Here is a 23,044-nt window from a genome sequence, read left to right as displayed (position 1 = left end):
CTGTTAGTTTGTAGTTTTGTCTAATAAAGATCTTAAGTTCCTGCACATGAATCCTTGCTTCACTTTTGACCATTCTGTGACACACCTCATACAATTGTTATATTTAATTTCACCCAAAATGTTCTAACAAAACTCATTTGCCTGTGCTAAAGAATCTGCATTTATAATATCAGCTATGGCTGGCAAGTAATTTCTACAAGCTCGGGAAGAAGGTTCATAGTTACTTTTAGTGATCAAGATTGATTTATTTTTAAGCAGTAGGCTTGGATGAGGGTAAAATATGCAAAAGGTTCAGAAAAAAAAAAGACAACATTTACATTGCAAATTGCAGGTTACTTTCAGAATATGTCTATCCAATTTAGGATCAGACAAATCTGAGTCTGAGTGATGATTATTCCAAACACAAGACTAAGAATTAACCATCATTTGAAAATCCGCTGAACAGATAAAAAAGCAGGATAGTTTGCATGATCCAACGATTGAAGATGAGGTGCAAAACAGAAACGATCAATGTAGATCATACCATGTGCTATCTTAAAAATCAAGATCCAGTTCAAATTTCATGGGTCTATAAACCATATGGAGTCATAATGTTTAAAAACGTACTGGAATTGCCAGGAAAAACATCCATTTAACTGGGACGTTCTGTATCTGAAGAGGAGGCTAAGCACTGTAAAGACATTAAAAAATATATATTTTATCTGTTGTCGGTTAATTCAGAAACATCATGACAACAGTTGCAGAGGTAAAGTAAGTATTTGATGAAACTCCATGAAAAATGAAAGCTTTTAGGCTATTGGCATGACTAGATTGCCTTTAAATACATTTTTCAAATGTATTATTGATTTTGTTCCTGACTGAGTGCCTTTTAAAAAGAGAATTTTCACTAAATGTTTGTGTGAGCAGTTTTTCACACCAGACTGATACAATCTACATTTATAACAATCATACATACATAATTTAATTGCATTTTCCGCACAAATACATCAGTTGTCCCTAAAGAATAACATGTAACATCATAGCACGTTCTCAGTCAGTTTAAACTGTCCACTCAGAATCAGTGCCGGCGCTATGGGGGGGCATTAGGGGGCAATGCCCCCCCAAATGTATTTTGTGCCCCCCCAAATTGAATTATGATATAATTTACAAAATAATATCAGTTTAATTTAATTCACATTTCAGTGAGAAATAGTACAAATATATGTCTACAAACGGCTCATTAGCTGAAAATACAATAAAGCCAACATAAAAACCAGTGTGACGCTGTGAGGAAACCCCCCTGCCACCCCCCCAATCACGCACGTTAATACTTGAATGAAATGATTTTCAGTTGGCGCGACCGCGCGAGCTTCCTGCATTCAAAACAAAGCAAACAGATGAAAACTCTCCAAAAATGGAAATTAGAAAATGGTTCAATACCACAGTTTCTCCTTACACATCGGATTACCCCATACAGCAAGACAACGACAGCCCGGCTTTGGTATTTGGTGCTTCTACCGTGCAGTGTTGTAGTCGAGACCGAGACCAAAGACAGTCGAGTCCGAGTCGTAAGTGTAGCTATTTATCTAACTGGCATGTACTGTAATGTTCACTATGTGTTGTCACGTGATGAAACTAATAGTTTAGTTGGCCTAGTTTCACTCCCGCCGTGGAGAAACAGGTGTTTAAGCCTATATTTTATTGTAAATGGAAATTGTAGAATAATATCTGTGTATGTTGTGGGTGTTTTTTATTTGTTAAAGGTGTTAAAGGTTTTATTTGATAAAGGTAACTTCATGATGCTTTTTTAAGGCTACGAATATAAATGCTTATGTTAGAACATAGCAGAATAAAGATGAGTAACTTAGCTTTTTTTTTTCTCACTTCCGCCATTGAGATAGCATATAAACGGCTATTCTGTCAGTGAGAGACTGTGTACATGTTCGTTAGCTTTGCTATTATAAAGCTGTGGTCAGAGTCGGTCTTGCAATTTTTTTTTTTGTATAGGCCTATTTAACCCTTGATCAAATTTCTTAAGAGTCGCTCGTCTTGCAACAATGTGTAATGTTTTATGTGTTTATTGTGTGGGTTGCATTACTTCATGTTAATAGCTAACAGAAAAGGCAGTAGCAATAATAAATATAGTATATCTAATATCGGAAAAAAGTCCCCATACCTACCTAGTGCCCACCCATTGAAAATAAATGCCCCCCTGCTAAAAGCGGTCTGAAGCCGGCTCTGCTCAGAATGAACAACATTTACTGGTGTTCCCAAATAGCACCATCCATTTCCTAAATTAAGTCTCAGATATAGGAACACTAGAGGGCTCACATGCATCATAAAAGCAATTGGAGAGGTTGACAGCAGGACAAGATATTATTAATAGATTAGATGTAAGATTGACTATTTTTCACATACGTAGCTTACACTTCACATATGATAGACACTACAGATATATTTTTTTTAAAGATCTTTTATGGCGTCTTGCCCTAATCCGAGGGATAAAAGTTAGATTGTGCATGTGTGTTGTAATTGAGAATTTGCATTTAGGTCATGTGGTACACGAGCAGCTGGCCTACCCAGCAGGAATCATTAGAACAGAGGCGCTTCCCTTTGTCAGATACGAGAGATTGCACGGCTTAACCCCGAGTCTCACTACAGGCATAATAAGAAACAAAAGTCTATACCTGGGCAGCTTCCTAACTTCAATGAAAAAAGTTTTACCCAACTTTTATGACTGAGCCCCTCCATCTACCCTATTTTACATAGATTATACAAACACGAATGCCTGAAAGTTGGTGAAATGCTGAAAGACATGCTTAGTATCTCAGCCGTCAGCCATTTACAGTGACTAAATTTTTCTTTCACCCACTTGAATCGCTTCTTTCCTTCTCTGAACGCATCAACAAAAGGGTGAAGCTCCATTGCTGGCCTAATCTCTGCAGTGGGGATGAGACTGGCTTTATGATCTCGTAGCTTTGCTGTCTTTGTTGCATTTTGCTCCATTTTACACCATAGTTTTCGCCAAACTAACTGAAGACCCTTTAACTCTTTCCCTGCCATTGATGGGATTTTCCAATATTTATGACAGAACGCTTCCCAGCCATTGATGAGTATTTCCGGCAATAGGGTATGGTGATGTTATGGATCTCTGAAATAGTACAGCATTCCGGATCCAAAAAACAAGTGGAGAAAAAGATCTGGGAGAACCAGAAAGAGCGGATTGAAGTTGCTTACGTACAAGTAGACTAATGTAATCACCAAACATTTAACAGCATCAAAAAGGCCAAATGGTTGAGCAAGTTTTTGGGTTGTTGGTGGACTCAGTCTACTATCTATATTTTGATCATTCTGAATCTGATCCGGACAAATTCTTTGGCAAAAAGGCTCAGCTTTTCTCAGTCCAAACTAACTATAGATCAAATGACAATCACTAAACCTATCGCTACTCCACATCTCCTCATTTCTACTGGGAAAGCAAAAGAGCACCCTTGAAGTTTGGCTTAGTTTTTTCACAAGATATGTAGAAATGAAACTGAACTGTATGGATTTTCCTCTGCAAATAAAACTGAAGTGGATTTAATGGGTGTGACCGTAATGCAATTAACCTCATCATTTGTCACCGAAATTGATGTCCGTAGGGATTTTAAAATTGGCAAACCTGTCATCAGCGCTCTTCCTAGAGCTATAATGAAAACGACGTCTTTGACTTAAAGAATGATGGTTGGCTAATCTCTCCATCATTCAAAGGGTCACTGGAGAAACGTTTTCATATGGAGTTACTCGAAAATGCGATTCTCCAGGTATTATGAGTATGCAGCAGGAAGTTGCATCATCTTATGAATACATGAAATTATTCTCTGAAAGCCAATCTTTTATCAGTCATAGCAGCATTTAAAGCAGCAGTATTCACACATCTTAGCATTTAAACCATTATAAACAATCACAAGGTCTACCTTATGAATTACTTGTTTAATTTATTTTAATTACTGCAAGACTGATCTTATCAAAATTACAAAAAAAAAAAATGAAAAAGTCAGTAATTAGTCTATATTTCCATCATTGCCACCAATACAAAGGATACACCTAATCCCTCTTCAAGTGCAAATTGTTTAATAATGTATCTGAACATAAACAACATTTGAGCACTGAAAGATATACTATATGCCATTATTGGCATGGGAGTAATTTCCAAAATGATTTGAGGCGCATACAGTAGAGTTCAACATTCTTTATCTTAAAGTTCATATCTATAATATAAAACAAGCCCTTTTTTATTCGAAGAGATGAGAGGATTTTGCAAATGAGGGCTTACATTAAATAGATACTGTGCTCAATACATCCTCTAAAGAGATGACCTTGCATTTGAAGCGTCAGTGACTTCTAGCTGCATTCGGAGCAGGTACAGTTTCGATTAAACCAGGGACCTTAAATTAATGTACAGTAATACGGCTAAAATGTGATATTCCGCATGAGTTGCTGTCTGTTCTTCCATTTCTAAACCTCATTCCTTCAAAACAATACCACAGCCAAAGAACCGTCTAGTGTCAGTAAGTCAGATTTTTTTTTATGCCAACATACAACACATGTGAGGAAAACCTGTGAATAACGTACTCAGTTACTAATGTAAACTTGGTTCTCTCTAGATACGGGGAAGAAAAATATCCTTGATTTTGCATTAATTTTAAACGGATTGCTGCACAGAGCGACCTAGGCAAGGCGGCTCACGCGCCTATAGGTTGCTCTTTCGGAACTGCTGCAACCTATCGAGAGACTGTACGTGACATAAGCACCAATGAGGGGCAGGCACACATGCACGTCATGTCCTGCCAGAATGGGCGTGGCTTATGTCTATATAAGCAGAGTGCAGATAGGATGTTCTTTGTTTTTTTTATACTGAAGCGAAACCAGAATGCATCACAAGCACAGCAGGGTTACACAACACTCGTTCTCTCATCTAGAGAGACATTCTCTTACGAGAGTACTCTCATTGCGTAAGCTAGCTTACACTGTGGGAACCCAATGTAAAGCGCCATGCATGCTAGGGTCGTCCACACATGGCCCCAAGGGCATGTGCCCAGGGTACACGTGATAGTGGGTAATATCTAGGCCAATGCGGAGTGTGCATAAGAATATAACACAGCCATATATATGTTTTAATGGAATGGGTGCTTAGCACAGTATAACAGTCAGATGGACGAAAGTCAGCCTGAGCTGCATGACAAAATACTAATACAGTCTGTCAGTCAGGTACGTTTTTAGACTAAAAACGGGTGTGAGCACTGCACAGTGGGCACATTCCCTACATTTAGAACACGTAGAGCTCGTTGACGGCGGAGTCAGCGATGTGTACACTTTACTGAAGAGATGAACAATCAAATGACTCAGCTTATATAGACATAAGCCACGCCCATTCTGGCAGGATGTGACGTGTACGGGTGCCCGCACCCTCATTGGTGTTTACATCAAGTACAGTCCCTAGATAGGTTGCAGCAGTTGCTGCAGAGAAACCAATACACACGCGAGCTGTCTTACCTAGGTCCGCTCTGTGCAGCAATGCGTTTTAAATTAATGCAAAATTAAGGATATTTTTTTGGCTTCAGTATTCTCAAGAAAAGGGATTTTCCCTGTAGTGTAAGCTAGAGTACGCAACACGAGATAACTCTCTTAAGAGAACAGGTTATACATACCAAGCACACTGTAATAAGGAAAGAGTATTTACGGAGTGGTGGAAACCTCTGGAGAACCTTTAGGTAACCTTTTAAAACTGCCTCAGATAGCCTATTTTATCCTATTTACTCAGTGAACTGCAATATATATTTCAAGTGCCTCAAAGCCCTTTCCTTATGATGGGGTTACTGGAGGAACCAATGATAGCCTTAAGAGTTCCAACAGGAATTCATGGGTTGTAAGTTCTTCAGAGAAATAACCTTTTCGAAAAGGGTTCTCTAGAGGGCTCTACCAGTATAGTGATCACCCAAATGGTGCTCGTAATCATGAAAATCTGTTGGGCATGCTTATGTGATCTTTTAAGCTTCAAACAGTGTCCTTTTAAACCATGTTCGCCTCAAGAATGAAGCAATCAGGGTTTGTGTTTATGGAATTTGCATCACAGGAAAACTTGATGATTATATGCACATTCATTAGTCTGGGAAATACTCTGAAGAAAATCTTTGAAATGATGTTTTTCTCATCTTTTGAGGTCTGATGCCTAACTGCTGTATTTGCCTCCTCTGTGCCTGATAAGGTTGAGTGAATGATCAATTTATATCTCAGTGGGAAAGACTTCCACATGTCAATGTGTGTTTTTTGCAAATATAAACCATCTGGCAATTCAGATGTAACAAATTTCAGTCATTTGTATACAATTTGCTAAAAATATCAAATCAAAAAGGCTCTGTGACTAAGAAAAATTGTCAAATGACAGTCAACCCAAGCCACATTTTATAAGCAGATGGCTATGTATTTCATTAGACCTCTAAAATATACCATAAAACCAACTGTATCTCAAAGCACATGGTCTTTCAACATTTATAGAGAAAAAAGGGATTGTCTCTTTCACAACGTATCCTTGGCTGTAGTGTTTGTCAAAGCCAGTAACAAACCCACAGCATGTAAAGGTCTTGATCATCTGGGCTTGTGAGGGAAGGCAAACGTCTCAGGTTACGACTGTAACCATAGTTCCCTGAGAAAGGGAACGAGACGATGTGTCAACAATTTTGGAATGCTCCCAGCATGAATGTGTCTTAATCATCTACAGGGGTTGGACAATGAAACTGAAACACTGGCCAATGTTGGAGGTTTCACATCTATATGCCTGGCGGCCAATCTTCAGAGTGAAGCACGGGTGGATCAGTGATGGTTTGAGCTCCAATATCATGACAATCCTGATTGTATTTGATGGACACGACACTGCCGAGGACTACCAAACCCTTCTGGAGGATCATGAGCACCTGATGCTCAAACCGTGTATAAGCATGATCGTGCACCAACACACACAGCAAGACTTGTGACAGAAGGGTTTGATGAAGATGAAAGTGACGTTGAACATCTCCCATGGTCTGACAGTCACCAGATCTGAATATTATTGAGGTGTTTTGGAGGAGCGAGTCCACCAGCATCATATAGTGACCTGGACACTGTTCTGGAAGAGGAACGGCTCATAATCCCTCTGGTCACTGTGAAGGACTTCTATCTGTCAATTGGTGCTGTATTTGGATGCAAAATGAGGCCCTCACCATTCTAACAAATTATTGTGTAGTAAAACCAGGTGTTTCAGTTTTTTTGTCCAACCCCTGTAGATCAGACAGACAACAGTAAATATAACAGAGACACAGATCACTTGCTGAGGCAAAAGAAGCTAAGGCCGGTTTGCACCGGATGCTCTTTTATCACTTCCTGGTAATGACGTCACCCGCCCGTGAAGTTCATTCCTTCCATTGGACTAGTTGACATAGATGCTTCAGACGCATTCACGCTGGGAGCGTTCCCAAAGCGTCGTTGACGCATCGCGAGTTCCCTTGAAAGGGAACTGTGGCAATTCAACCAAAAAAAGTAATAAGAACATGATATTCAACTATTTGTATCGTTCATCATGAGTTCAATAAGCCGTTTCTGCCGCCACCATCCAATGTTGCTAATTCTGGATGTAAGAGGCAAGAGAGAGGAATGCAAAATGAGTTCAGGGAGGACACATAATTCGGACGGGGCTTGGAAATTACATTTTCCAGTGATTAAGCTATCATGCCTTGGCCTCAAAGTGCCACTGCAGGCAGATAAGATCGTAATTGTGTTAATCATACAGAACAACCTTGATTTAGATGAAGGCACTGATTAATGTTTTAAACGAAAGAGAATACTTATACGAAAATCCGATTTTTACACTCTCAGGGAATGTTAGAGGTTTAGGCCTCACTAATTATTTTCAAGCAAAACCTGACCTCTAAGAGAATAACTGATTAATTTATTGTCCAAGTCAGCATTTCCTAATGAGTTTGAAATGGGTCAATAGTTATTAAGTATGAATTCCAGCAAAATCTATATGATTCGTGGTCTCCTGCAGCTACATCAATCTCTTTCAAAGGTCGTTCCCTGTCTTAAACAGTCGTTGCGCTATCCCGCCTGTGTCATTGTATAGCCTGCTTTAAAAACCCAGACTGTACAAGAGCAGACTATACATCTGTAAAATAAAAAAAAAGGCTTTTTTTTTTCTCTGGGTCCCTGAAACGGCCACATAAGGAGTGGAATCTGAGGACAGTGACTGTCCCTTAATCACCAAGTTTCAAAGACATTTCAATGCCATCCCAAAGCACATTAAAAACACATAAATGGCTGTAAAATCAGGACTTCCCTGGAATTCGGGGACTTTTTTATAATTCACAAATGAATGGCTCATTTAGAGCTTGGAATAAATTAGCTACCTCGAAAGTTCTTCATTTGCCATCAGATGATGTCCTGCCCTCAATTTCTACTAGAACACTGAAAACACTTCTGGTAGGAAAATAAGAAAATACTTCATCCTGTCCTAAAGCTCTGTTGTTGTCAAATATTTGTTATTTTTAAAGGCGTTTTCAGTATTGTTTTTGTCCATTATTTGAAACTTATTCCTGTGGCATCCCTGAGCCATTGCCTCCATGTTGTAGCTTATCAAAGTAAAAATGTGGGTGCTGTGACAAGAACTGTTCCTCAGCTGAAATAGGATTTAGACTGAATAGATTCAGTCTAATAGACTGTGCTGCCAGGTCCTGGCATCTCATCTCTCAATGTGATTAAATGGGACCCAATCACACCTGGTTTGTCAATTTATCAACATATAACATGGAGGGGCATGTGGTAAAGTAAATAATGTTTTGTCAAATATGTGTATGCCTAAATTAGTCTAGAGAAAGAACCCTAGAAATTAGTCATCCAACAAGGTGGATAACACTTGATCTTTACCACAGGGCCTATCAGACAAACGCACATATCCTGCAAAGTCAGGGGAAATAAAAAATGGGCTGAAATGAACAGGTATAAAAGATGACAAGTATAAAAAATACAATATCCAGAGTTTGTGACTTTGTCAACAGAAAGTTACTTTCACTATGTGGCTCATATTTATAAACATTTCACTAAAGAACCAGTGTACAAAAGCATTATAACCTGGACATTTTGTCATTATTTACTTGAAGATCTTTGGCTACATCTTTAAATTTTCAATACATCTAGAATATTCATAACTGCTGCATCACGTTCAGTTATGCTAAGCTACTATAAAAGCTCATTCCCAACGAGAAAGACAACTATAAAGAATATAAAGGTAACTAGCCTCCACACCAACAGAATGTTATTACAATCTGATGAATGACATTAACAGCCAGTCAGAATCCATTCTAATTCAAATCATTTAAAGTGGCAGATAACTGTTGGTGTGGATGCTAATATAGTTACCATTAAAGTACATAACTACATAAATATATATATATATAAAGATTAGGTAAAGACCACTGTTCTAGGTTCAGTTGGCGACCATCGAAGGACCAAATGCTGCCTGCGTTCACAACAAACAAATACAAATGCAAAGCATACAAAACCTCTAATCACTGCAACAAATGCAAAGATTTGTGTAAAGATAAATTCCTAAAACATCCATGCAAGGAAATGCCCTTGCTAAAGAACATTACTGATATCAATTCCAGTTCCCGGTGGCTATTATATCATTTTCTAAGTAAATAAACAAGTCGTTATCATACACTTTAATACACCACAATGTGACAAATCGCTTGGGGAGATAATAATACATGGTTCCATTTTAATAAGATCATCTGCTACCTATGACATTACCCATGTAAAACACTAGCCTTTAAAATGATAATGCTAATCAAATGTGCATAACTTAGTAAAAACACCATATCCCTTCTAAAACAGTTGCCCATAGCAATGCACACACTGCATTTTTTACCTGTAGAACTTAAGCAAGTAAAGACACACAACATTATCCATCAGGGCCCTTCCTAAATTCACCGTTTTTATGAGCGGCCCCCCTCTCACATGGACCAAATGAGTAGACTACACCTCTGATGACGGCTCTGATTTAGAAGAAGTGGAGCGTTGTCCTCAGTGCCTGATAAATTGACACTCAGATGAGTTTATGATGATGAATAGGGATTGTGCAATGAGAGCAGTAGGAAAAAATGGCCCAAACCGAAATCGTTAGAAATCTGATGCTTGCATAAGCGCATGAAATTCTGCATGATTTTTTCAGGCCATTTATGAATTGCATGTGAAATGATGAAGGAGCTTCTCCAGCCTCTTCAAATGACTTTGATTTTCTTCCTTTAGGACACTTCTGGAATAACTAATCAAAGAGTGAAATGATTTCAATATTTATTGTGGAAAAAAAAAAATATTTAAATTACAGATATCCCAAAGTTGCAGCACCATTTCCAACTCAACAAACAGCTTTTCTCCAAATGTCAGTTTGTTAAGAGCTTAATGGATGGATGGATGAAACTCTGTTTAAAAGGCATTCCTTCAAACTTCAACGCTTTTTCAAGTTTTTCACTTCAACCACAAAACGAATGAGATGTGGTGAAAACTGCATTTGTTTATGATGGTTCAGGAGGTAAAAACAAGCTTAAAGTAGATGCATATCCTTTTATGTGCGTTTATGCGAGTAGGAGTGTTTTAGGTGCTAACTAACTGACGGGCTGACTTATGCAACCTCACTTTCCATTGTCTGTGTTTTGTTTCTAGTCTCTGTAATAGGCCATGTTCATTTGTTTTGATACAGGCCGCCGCCGGCCTTGGCCTTGAGTGGCCGTCTCCGACAAAGTGACATACACAGAGGCACTGGTGCCCTACTATGCAAATAGCATCGGGAGATTTTAATAAAAATGAGCCAGATGAAATGAGTGTGGCAGCCTGCGGGAATTATACTGTCTTAATCACCGACTTCCCAGCCAGATAATAAGGGTAAAATGTTGGAGTAAAGAATACAATTAAGAACTAATGTAGTCGATTTCAAATGCTTAAATTATTTCCATAGCAGTGGTTGTATAGTTAAATAACATAAGTGGCCTAATATGGATTATTATATATTTCAATGCTGCTCACAAAGGACACAGATGCAAATGACCTTCAATGCCATTTAATTCAGATTTAAATATAATTTAGAGAAAAAAAAAATAGGTAATATCAGCTGCAAATTAGTTTAGGGGGTATTGTGATCACGTTTTATTATTTTTGAGCATGTGGGATTTTTTACTTATGTACTTATGACTAACTGCTTATGTACAATTATGTTGCCTCTGTGCCTCTATTTTTGCCCCCTAAAGTACAAAACTTAAACTCTTTTGAAAAGCTTTGCTCTTCACTATATGTACTGAAATACAACTATCATGCTCTAGTGATTTTACTCTGAATGAAGCCTACTTGAAGAACACACTCAATTTAAAACGCACTCGACAATGCATGCATGCACACACACACACACACACACAAGGGAACTGTCCCTGCTCACCCTCAAATCTACCCCTCCAACGTCCTGTCCAGACACCCGTGCCATCTCATGGGAAAACACACAGCGTGTCGTAGAAAATGAAAGCGACTAAGTAGGCAGATGTAGCAGCCAGATGCTGCCAGCAGACTGCAGGATTATCAGCAGCATAGTCTTATTTTAATATGAAATGAGCTGTCAGAACGGACAGGTTCACTAGTTACTCATGTACACCAGTCAAATTCAGGCACACAGTTCACTTGTTATAGAATGCGAGGTCATTTCGAAGTTACATTTCCTGAGTGAAATGTCCATGGTTAGCAGACAGATAGGATAGGATTCAGATTCATCCGTGCAGAATAGTGTAGTCGAAGCTCAACTCACGTAATTACAGTAGCAACACAATGTTCCTCTGCAAATTACTTGTTAAGTGTAACTTTAAACAAAACATTTATAATATTTTTATTTTTCACAGCATTAATTGGCTCTTTTATAGATTCGAATATATTGTTTTTAAAGGAGATTATCATATTCCGGGTCAAAAAGGGCAAATCATAAAGCAATTCTGCAGAAAAAGAATGGAGCTTATAATGGAGGTTATAATTAGAACTATTTTATTAGCATATTATTTCCTTGTAAAAGCATTGTGTTTTCTCTCGTGAACGGGAATGAAGATGAGGAGTCCAGGCTATAAACGCTGAGCTGTTTAACTTTAATTTCTTGTGGTGGCAGTCAAAGTCAATATAATGGTCAATGGCCCATGCATCTTGAAGGTTCATTGACTCTTATTACACTACATGCTGCAGGTCTATGCATAAGTCTGTTATAATTAATATATAATACACAGAGGGGGAGGTAACGGAGATGAAATAAGAACAATTAAAAATGAAACAATCAAAATAGCCTTTGTCAGTGCAGAAAGGTCAAGACAATATAGGTAAATCAGAGACAAGGCAGGAATTTATTTAATTAGCCAAACAATCTTAAATTATGGTCCCAAGTGGACATTAATCATTTCTAATAAAAAAAACAAAAAAAAAACAAACAAACAAAAAAACTGTTTAAGTGTCTCATTTGCTCAATTAAATAAATGCAGACACTAAATTCAGAACACTAAATAGTTTATTATCATTAATAGTATTAGTTTATTTATTTTTATTTTTTTCATAACTGCTCATAATTAAGATTTTTTCTTTTCATTTTCTAACTGATTGCATCCACGTATGCATATCACTTATATTTTTAATTGCAAAAATTTGCAAGATTACATTTTTGCACATTAGGAGACAATGTTGTCCTGCGTTTTTTTTTTTTTTTTTTTTGTTAAAGAGATGGTTCACTTTGAAATTAAGTTTTGGTATGTTTTAGCTTACCTTAAGGGCTGTTGGGGTCTCTTTTCCCGCAGTAGTTTCAATTTTGATATTTTTAGGTCAAACCGTTCTTGTCTGTCAGTCATATAATGCAGGTCTATGGTCACCACCTGAAAGAGCATGCACAGAGAAGTCCAAATTAAACATGATTTAATGACTTTTATATGCAAGTACACATTGATGGCCTAAGACACGAAACGAGCGGTTTGTGTAAGAAAACGAACAGTATTTATATTGTTTTTTTTACCTCTTTTAACCACAGCCACAAGCACTCACGCCCTCAGATCACTTGGACGTGGCTGTGGTTAACGTTTTAAGAGGTAAAAAATATATATATAAATAATGTTCGTTTTCTAACACAAACTGCTAGACCTCCATTATATGACTGACAGACAAGAACGGTTTCCACAATTCCACTTTTTTTTTTTTTAGTGGAATTTTTCAACGTTTCACTAAATTTATCAATAGCTTTTATCAATAGTACCCAAAAAAAAAAAAAAAAAAAACAACAACAAAAAAACAAAACACAGGCATGCATGTGACACAGCAGCACTAATATAATACCAATGCTGCTGGAATGTGGACAGGGCCAATTGAACATTAGTACTATCCCTGCTTAAATGGTCATGTAAAGATCAATTTCATCCTTGAGAAGTAGAATTGTGTCATATCTCATTACATCTTAATGCGTACGCATTTGCATTATCCTCGGGCCTGCAGGTTTCAGAATTATTGCTGACGTATTCTCATTTGAGCACCAAAACCAACCCTTAGCGGATTGAGTGTTTCATTTCATGGTCATGTAATGCATTTTGCATTTTTGTTCTATTTTGCCCGTGACCTATTAGATTGTATTGCTCGGCATGAAAAGGGAGATCCGTCATAATCAAATGACTTGAGTTAAAATTCATAAACTTGTTAAATATATGGTACATCAATGTATAACAGCAGCAATATTTATACACATCAACGTTGGGAAAATTTTTATTTTTATAATAATAATAAATCTTGAAATCCTAATTAAAACAATCTCATGATAACATTGCCAGTCACCTTTAGAAGAAAAGGTTCTATATAGAACGTTAAAAGTTTCTACGTATTTGGAAACCCTAAAATGTTCTAAACAGAACCTTTTTTAAGGGTTCAATAAGAACCCTTAAGGTTTCTTTGTAACCAGGAAAAAGGTTCAATATGGAACCTTTTGGGTTCATTCATTATCATTTGTTTTGTCTTTTCCGGATTAAAGATTTCATATTATTGGAAAACATCAAGACTCTAAAATGTATTTGTGAATGATCACAAAATTCAAGATATGGGGGTTTGAAAATGTATGTATTTATATCATTTTATGTAGTTAATCAATATCACACAAAGAGTGCCATTTCAGTTTTTCTCCATCAAAAATCAGCATGATTAAAATGTGATATTAAGTTACTACAACAGTTTAATAAACAATACTTTAATTACAACTACAAAATGTTGGGGACTAATGTAATATATGAATGAATAATAGCTTATGAAGAACCCTTGTGCCAAAAGGGTTCTTTCTCGTCATTATAGAACCTTTTTTAGCATAAAAGTTTCTTTGGAGTTGAGAAAAGAACCCTTCATATATAGAACCCCAATGAATCTGAATGCGTTAGCCAATCGATAAACTATCGAAAAGATAACTCCTTACAGTAGGTAAAAACTGCTTAATTACCATAATACTACTCAAAATAAGTGAGAATCCCCAAAGACTTACTGTCACGGTTGTGGTGCAGGCAGATGAAGAGGCAGAATCCAAATTCCAAACAATATAAGGCAGGCAGGCAGAAGGTTTTCTCACAAAAGCAAACACAAAGTAACATGAGACATCGACCGACAAAGACAGGAACAGAAGCAAACTAAATACAAGCATGAATCAAACATAACAAGGCGAAGACAGGTGACACAGGTGATGAAAACGATGAACAGGTGGATGATTGAGGGAGTGAGTTCAGGTGTGGAGACAAAAGAGGATGCTGGGAAGTGTAGTGAAGTTGATGTAGACAGAATGGTGCAAACGATGACTGTGACACTTACTAGAACGGTGCACTCGTATAATATATGTTTTATTAAAGATCAGGAGGAGCACGTTCAGATAATTAGCACGAGTGGAGAGCACTCACCAATCAACATTAAACTTTACTCCCTCTAATTGTATGTAAGTGTGAATTCGTAAATAAGAATGAGAGAAATACTAACTTGCAAAATGGCGGAATAAGTCGTTCTAAATAAAAGAGACATTTCGTCCCCTTGGAATTCTAAGGTTCTATCTGACATTTTTGTCAAAATTGAGTTATTCACATTTTCTTATTCTGTGGCAATTTATTTACATTATGTGATGTGTTTTGTACATTTAGGGTCCCTGTTATTTTTATGTTTGAAAGAAACATGTTCCCCATACACATTTTCCTATATGGAATGCAAAAACTTTGAATGAAGGTCAATATCTCAAAACTGCTCAGAACGCAGATAGAACCTTATAATTCAAAGGGGACGATTTGCCAATTTTTAAAGTCATTGGTTGCGTCCGAAATCAAATACTCTCTACTTATTTTGAATAAGTAATTACTTCATGACCGCTAAAAATGTTTGGTATATAGTAGGCTGAATGTGTGTGGTATGACTGTAATCTGGACCTACTACTTTAGCCATGTTGTCATGTGACTTTTCAGCGTCAGTTACGACACTTCACCTCCATTCATAGATCCTCTTCTATGGCCTCATGGGATAGTAAAGTGTCCAGCATATGCACACTTCAGAATCTCACCGGAAGAAGTAGTCCATCCGGGTACTTACTCTTTATGAGTACTGTGGATTCAGGCATACTTATTGAGTCACATACTGGTTTTCACCTATACAATATACAGTAGTGGGGAAGTATGTGATTTGGGACGCAGACACGTCTCTCCTGCCTTCAGAAGCTCCGGTAGCTGTAGAAACAGTCAGTTTTGCACGCTTATCAATTCACATTGGCTGGGCCTGTAGTTTTTTTTTAATCATGATTTGAGTGTTTTGTGGTTAGAAACAAAATTTACAAGACAGTTGTTGTCAGATTTCAATGGCAATTAACCTTTAACATGCATAGAACCTCTCCATTCCACAATAGGCCTTTGTATTGGGGAAAAAAAGGTTTCTTTAGATCATTATAGTGTTGTTTATACTAAGAAAAAAAAAATGGTTGTCTCTGGAACTGAGAACTTTTCTTTGGGGAAAGAAATTCCGGTAACACTTTACAAGGTTCATTAGTTAACATTAATTATATTAACTAACATGAACAATGAGCAATACATTTGTTACAGTATTTATTCATGTTAGTTAATAAAGCGCTGTTCATTTGTTCATGCTAGTTCACACTTAATGTTAACAAATACAATCTTTGATTTTAATAATGTATAAGTAAATGTTGAAATTAATTTTAAGTAATATAAATAAATCCTGAAAAAGAATGTTTAATTCTTAGTTCCTGTTAACTAGTTAACTAATGAACCTTATCGTAAAGTATTACCGGAATCCCCAATACACATACATCATATTTTGGCATCAGTCAAACCAGTCAATAATAACTGCCAATCACTGTAAAAATCTATGGCTTTCGCAGTATAAACTGAATGTTTAAATCATTCCCTGAAGCTCATCTCTCCTTAATCACATTGACTTGAATGGCTGCCCTTAAAAGTGCTCGGGAGGAAAAGGAGAACACCAAAATCTAGTGAAGAATCTGATCACAGCAAGAGAGAAGACTGTGTTTGATTTAATAACAGGAGATAAAGATTCACCTTCTGGCCTTCAGCGAGAGAGGTTTAGAAATTGAGTATCAGAGGCTTATTTTCACAGTATTACTCCTGGCTCTTGGCATGCTATTTGAGTGCACTAAACGGCCAGCACAGAACCACTCTGGCACACACATTTCAAGCAACCAAAAATGTAAAATGGAAACGTTAAATATGAATATGTTATTTAACAACAATTAATAGCAATGGTAATAATTGCTGTTGTTGATATGATTATACACAAATAATCAATACAAAATTCTAATTATAAAAAGACTATAATTATAAGAAATATGTAAATATAGTATAATAGGCTATTACTTTGCCACATATTATATGCAATAAAAATACAACATTAATAAATAAATACAATATCACATAATCAAGAATATCTATAGAATAATGTGGTAGATTAGGTGTAAATGTCTAAGAAATTGGTGTGTTACCAGCCGACAGTTTATGAATAATCATCAATATTGGGGAAAATTACTTGTATTTTATATTATTTTATTGTAAGTAATATTGTAAGTAATGCATTACGATATTGCATTGTTCCCCTCTTACATTAAATAGCTACTTTTTATTGAAAGTAGTGTGTTGCTTTATCGAAGGTAAGCAGCAAAAAACAAATAAAGTGAGATAAAATATAGAGTGTATTTTTTTTGGATTATTTAACATAATTGTTGGAGGCTTAACTTATGAAAATGTTATTTGATTCATGTTAAAAATGCAGATGCTTTACTTTTTTACTCTGTAGAGCAAAATATGTTATCTAGATGTAATCCGCTATCAAGATGTTATTGTTTTGAAGTTATTCAAACAATTACCATGCAATTCCCTGGATCGACTATCTCCTCATTCAAAAATGTTCTAAAACCTGTGTTTAAAAGAAGATATGACTCACAAATTCAAGCTGCTTTAGCCTACCGAGGAAAACAACTGGGCTTTGGTGTGCTTCTGTTATCATAACATTGGCCATATGGCCAGCAGGCAGAGTGAACAGGATATGATGCGCTCTCTGATGTCTTTGTATTTCCTGCATATATTCAGTGCTTTGTGAATCAAGGCTTCATCGGCCTTTGGATAAGAATGGTGCAAACCACTTTGGCAGAATCCGTCACACTCAGAAAGGTTAGAGTCTCTTGAGCTGAAGTCTTGTTGGATGTGCTTGTCTACTCTGCCATGGCTGGTGGCCATTTTAAGCAAACTAATGTGGCAAACCATTGGATAGCTGGCCACCAGAGGGACACTCTCCAGCTGTTGTTTGGACCACTTCTATGAGGCGTGCTGCATGTTCATGCACTTCATTAACCTCAGGCGTAATACTGCAGGCTGGGCCAAATTAGGTAAACACAAAGTTTGAGGAAGACATTTTTACAAACAAGAGTTCTTGCATGATGCCAAAAAGTTTCACGTTTTCCTCTTGGTCACAGTATAATTTGGTACGGCGCTACTCAACATGTGACATCAAAACTGATATAAACTTTTTTCTCAACTGGTAGAGATTCTTAGGTTAGATGCCACAGTGTGACTGTGAGGGATAGACTAAAGTCTTTAAGCAGAAATGTGAATCTATCTTCAACTTTTGTCATTTATCATTCTTATTTTGTCTTCAAGATGTGTCATGTGTTCGTTTGTGTCACACAGAGCCGAATTTACCAGCCCGTTCTCATCCCAAGACGTCATATAACTGACGCTTTGGACCATACGTAAACATCCAACGTTTTAGGGTACCTTTTAAAGGGATACTACACTTTTTTTTTTTTTTTTTTTTTTTGGAAATAGGCTCATTTTACAACTCCCCCAGAGTTAAACAGTTGATTTTACCGTTTTCGAATGCATTCAGACGATTTTCTGATATTTAGAAGAATATCAGTAACCAGACAGTTTCTGGTCTCATTGACTTCCATAGTATATCTAGTTCTATCTAATCCTAACCCTACCCCATACCTACACCTACCCACATCATCTAACTGACACTAAAGGTAAAGCGTCAGTTGGATGACGCCCTAGGATCGTCATCTAACTGACGGGTGCCCTAAAACGTCGGATGTTGACGTATGGTCAAAAGCGTCAGTTAGATGACGTCTTGGGATGAATTATAGCTCCATTACTATTTTATAAATATGAAAACTCATTAAGACCTAGGTAAAGAATGCATTATAAGAACATGCATTCGCTTTTTCAATGTGCATGCTCACTTGTATGATTTTGTAAGATTTGTCTAAACCCCAGTGATGGGTAGCTTTAGGGGCGGGGTCAGGGGTAGGTCATTCATAAAATATGATTTAGAAAAAAGTCATATGACTTCATTAGGGATCGACCGATATGGATTTTTTAGTGCCGATACCGATACCGATTTTTTTCCCATCAGCCTTAGCCGATGACCGATACGGGCTGCCGATTTTCTTGAGCCGATATTTTGAGCCGATACATTTTGCTCCCTCAATTTACATCATAAAAATGACATGACGTTAAGAAATGTTACAGGTCTCAATTTAATAAAAGTAACATTTAACTAACTTCAAAAATTAATATTTAACAAATAGTAAAAAAATATGAGGTAGAACAAGAACAAGTAGATAAACAATTGAACAAATATTAAAAACAAAGTAGAACAAAAAAAGTTCAGTGCTGAAAATGAATATTTAAGCATAAATTAAATAATTACACTATTGCACACAGTAGCAACCAGCATAATAAAGTGCACAGTGCACACTGTACTTCATTTTAAAAGAAACGAACTATGTACTGCCATGGTTTTTATTTTTTTCTACATAAAATAAAATGAGCATGTCTAGTCTGTAATATCACTGCGATGGCGAGGGACACACCACACGCGTCCAAACCTCAACCAGGTGGGCGCTGAATAAATATCCACAAAAAGCACAGAACAACGTTGGCATTACTTAATCCTATGACCAGTGTTCATAACAGCTACCGTATGCATACTAGGGCTGTCAAAATTGCTCAAATGGCGTTTGCATATTCCCTCTAAAAAACATATTCGAACATCCCTTTGCGCGTTTTGTTATTGACGCGCATTACGTCAATAACAGGACACATTAATACAAAGAGACATAACTACTAGTATTAGATAGTTTATTTGAGTTTAAACATATTTGACAACGTATTAAAAAGCAAGTAAATCAACTAATGGCCAAGACCGCAGAGCTCACTCTGTCTCGCACAGGCACTCTCTCTCTCTCGCCCTCACGCTCTCTGCGCGTCGGTTAAATGATCAACAAACAAATGTTGAGTGCTGATCAAGAGTTTTGTGCAAGCAATTTAAGGTTGCGAGTCGCGACTCTTGTCCCAAATATTGGAGGCTTCATTCAGTGATTGAAGCTTCACAGTATAGAACCGAGAGTGAGCGCTCCGAGCGAGCTGTGCAGCTGTAGTAACGTTATTAGTCTGCAACCGCGGGCGTGTTTTTCCACATTCAAATATTAATTTTCACCTTCAAAATTAATAAATATTCGAATGTAGAATATTCATAGACAGTCCTAATGCATACTGAACGGATAGCCTACACCTTAGCTATTTGCAGCTCCCTAATACAATGGCAAGCAGTTAAGTTTTATAGACGAGGCATTCGCGTTTTCCATTTGGACCCACAAACTTGCTTAGTTGCAAGCACATAACAGTTATAGGGCGACGGGTTTCCATTTTCAAAGTGTTTGACAATATTTCAGCAGTCAAACATAAAAGATCCTTTGAAAGTTTAATTTACCATTCTCGTGAAGAGCAGGTTGCACTCTGCTAGTGGGGGAGGGCGGGGCACGTGAACTGCAGCATCTCCAGCAGCACGAAGCTGCCCGTGGCCGCCTGTCTATAAATAACGCCGGAAAAAAAAGAAAAAAAAAACTATCGGCGAACGCGCAGCGGTGTATCGGCCGATTCCGATACACGTAAAAACCTCAAATATCGGCCCGATATATCGGCCGGCCGATATATCGGTCGATCACTAGACTTCATATGAGTGAGGTCGTATGAATTCGTACGAATTAGCCACCTCATAAAGTATAATTGCCAGCCCGTTCTCATCCCAAGGCGTCATATACTGATGCTTTTGACATTGCGTCTACATCCAACACACATGGCACTCTTTAGCGTCAATATGAGATGCAGATATATATGCGCCAGAAGGCGCCTCCTAGTGGTCTAACCCTAACCCTACCCCAGACCTAAACCTACCCATAACTAAACAAAGCTCTGTGCGTGTTATGTTGACACTAAAGGGTGCCATGTGTGTTGGATTTAGACGAAATTTCAAAAGCGTCACTATATGACACCCTAGAATGAGAATGCTTTAGAATTGCCGAAGGATCAGGTTGGGTTTTACCAACAGTTTGAGGATCCAAAGGAAAAATTTGGTTTAGTCACAAGCCCTTTTTAATACGTTTCATTGGTTAAATATTTGCAAACCCACAGACAGACATAAAGGGTGACCAATAGTAGTGATTTATGGCAAGGCAAGGCAACGCAAGTTTTTATATATAACACATTTCCTACACACTGGTAATTCAAAGTGTTTTACAAAGAAGAAATTAAAATAATCAAAAGAAACCAGAATAAATAAAACATTTTAGAATACATAAATAAAATACAGTAAATGATTAAAACAGTTTAGAATAAGACAATTTAAATAAAATACAGTAACAGTCAGACAAATAGTGGCACAGTGCTCATTCAGTGTTTTGAGTCTGGATTTGAATGTCACTACTATAGGAGTATACCTGATCTCTTCTGGAAAAAAAAAAAAGACCAAATATGGAGGTACGATTTTTTAATAGAATAGTTGTCTTACAGTGTTTTGCTATTAGAGTGAAATAATAATAATAAAATGAAAATATTTGTAATTGGACGTGCAAGGATCGGCACGTGTCTAGAATGCCTATGCATAAATCCGGGCCTGGTAGCACACAGAGTGGGACAGAAGTTGGCAAGATCTGGGAAGTCACATTATTCATAGAGCAACAGTGCAATGCAGCTTGAGGCCAGAGAAGCAGCCAACTGTTCACAAGCATCACTCCGCAAGATTAATATGCACATCCCCCAACTCTCAGCTGGCACCCAACAGAACAGAGCTGTGTCCTCAACTGCTCTACAATAAGTGCAAATAAATTAGATTAACACTAAAGAATAGCAAATCATTAAAAATAAAACTTAAATCAATTCAAAACTGATCAAATTATTTTTTCAAAATATTATCTTTGCTAGACAGCAGTGTAGAGGGCTTTGAAATGACTCAGAGGGAGTCGTAACAATATGAAAATAACAAACATGAACCATCAAATATCTGCATTAATTTAAAAACAGCACAACATATTCTATTTGAAGTACTTGAACTAATTAGTTTAATGGCTTAATTATTCATGAGGGCTTAGCACAACACAAAACTAACTTTTTTTAAGAACTGAGAACAGTCACACTTTAGGACCTAAGCTTCCTCTTGGGTTTCTTGTCTGTTCTCTACTATCTACAGTATCTCTTTGCTCCCACAATGACGGCGCACTTCGCCAGAATCATTAGCTGCTTTGGCTGTGTGGTCTACGGCTGAACAAGCACACAGAAATTGGATGGCTCATTGGCTGGATGCTATCCTGATACCATGCCACTGGGCTTTGAATGGTCCAGCACTGGAAGCTATGCTGGTAACGCTGATAATGAAAGCTACAAACAACAGCGTTCTATCATATGATGCTTGATATGTGGATTTGTGAGTTTAGTCCATAGAGCTAATGAACTGATGAGGCACTCCTAGGTGATCCTTTCACAGATTATGAAAAACTGATGCTAGATCGAAATAAGAGGCGTGCTCATCATGTTTATGTTTACATATGTGTGCTTCAATCAGAAATACAAAACCTACTGTAATTGAAAGAAAACAAGTTGACAAAAAGACTTAATCCAGTATTTGGTGATAAAAATGTATAGATAGAATAATGAGTGATTTACAAGGCCAGTCATTTTTGACGAGGGACACAAAGGGTATTACAGGGATTTCAACACAACACATGGGTTTATAATATTCATATTTTGTGGTTTTACTTTTGTCTTTTACTAGATGCCATAATCATTTATATTATAATGTTTACTATTATCATCATTGCAATTTGTTACTATTACTATACTACTACCATCATCATTTTACTCACAATTTTTGTAATGTAAAGCTTTGAGGCTGGAAAGTTCACTAAGGTAGGACATTGCTTGTTTAAGCTCCACCAGAAATGTGGAGAACATGTGGAAAATGTAGAAACATTGCTATGCTAGACCAGCACCAAAGCACCACTAACTATTATGGAAGTTCATGCAAATCTTTTAAGTTTAACATCCAAATAAAAGCAAGATATTGGATTTTACAAGACACAGTGACACTGAAAACATGACACAAACACAAACAATCAAGCCGCATG

The 23,044-nt window shown here is 37.1% G+C and overlaps 1 protein-coding gene across 4 annotated transcripts in view; it reads right to left on the bottom strand.

Annotated features, from left to right (window-relative positions):
• The window catches only part of csmd2 (CUB and Sushi multiple domains 2), a 410,157-nt gene that overhangs the window by 52,228 nt on the left and 334,885 nt on the right, over positions 1 to 23,044 (bottom strand). Inside the window, exon 71 of one of the 4 annotated variants that reach the window (XM_089123227.1) lies at positions 12,815 to 12,935. The exons of the other annotated variants lie outside the window; for them this stretch is intronic. The gene's annotated coding sequence lies outside the window, so the exon portion shown is untranslated. Of the gene's footprint in view, positions 1 to 12,814; positions 12,936 to 23,044 lie in introns of those variants that run through there. 4 annotated transcript variants of the gene reach the window in all.

Source organism: Pimephales promelas, chromosome 18 (genome assembly GCF_988280905.1).
Source record: "Pimephales promelas chromosome 18, fPimPro1.hap1.1, whole genome shotgun sequence".
Taxonomy (NCBI): Eukaryota; Metazoa; Chordata; class Actinopteri; order Cypriniformes; family Leuciscidae; genus Pimephales; species Pimephales promelas.
The sequence above is the reverse complement of the archived record's forward strand: the minus strand, read 5'-3'. Positions and strand labels throughout refer to the sequence as shown.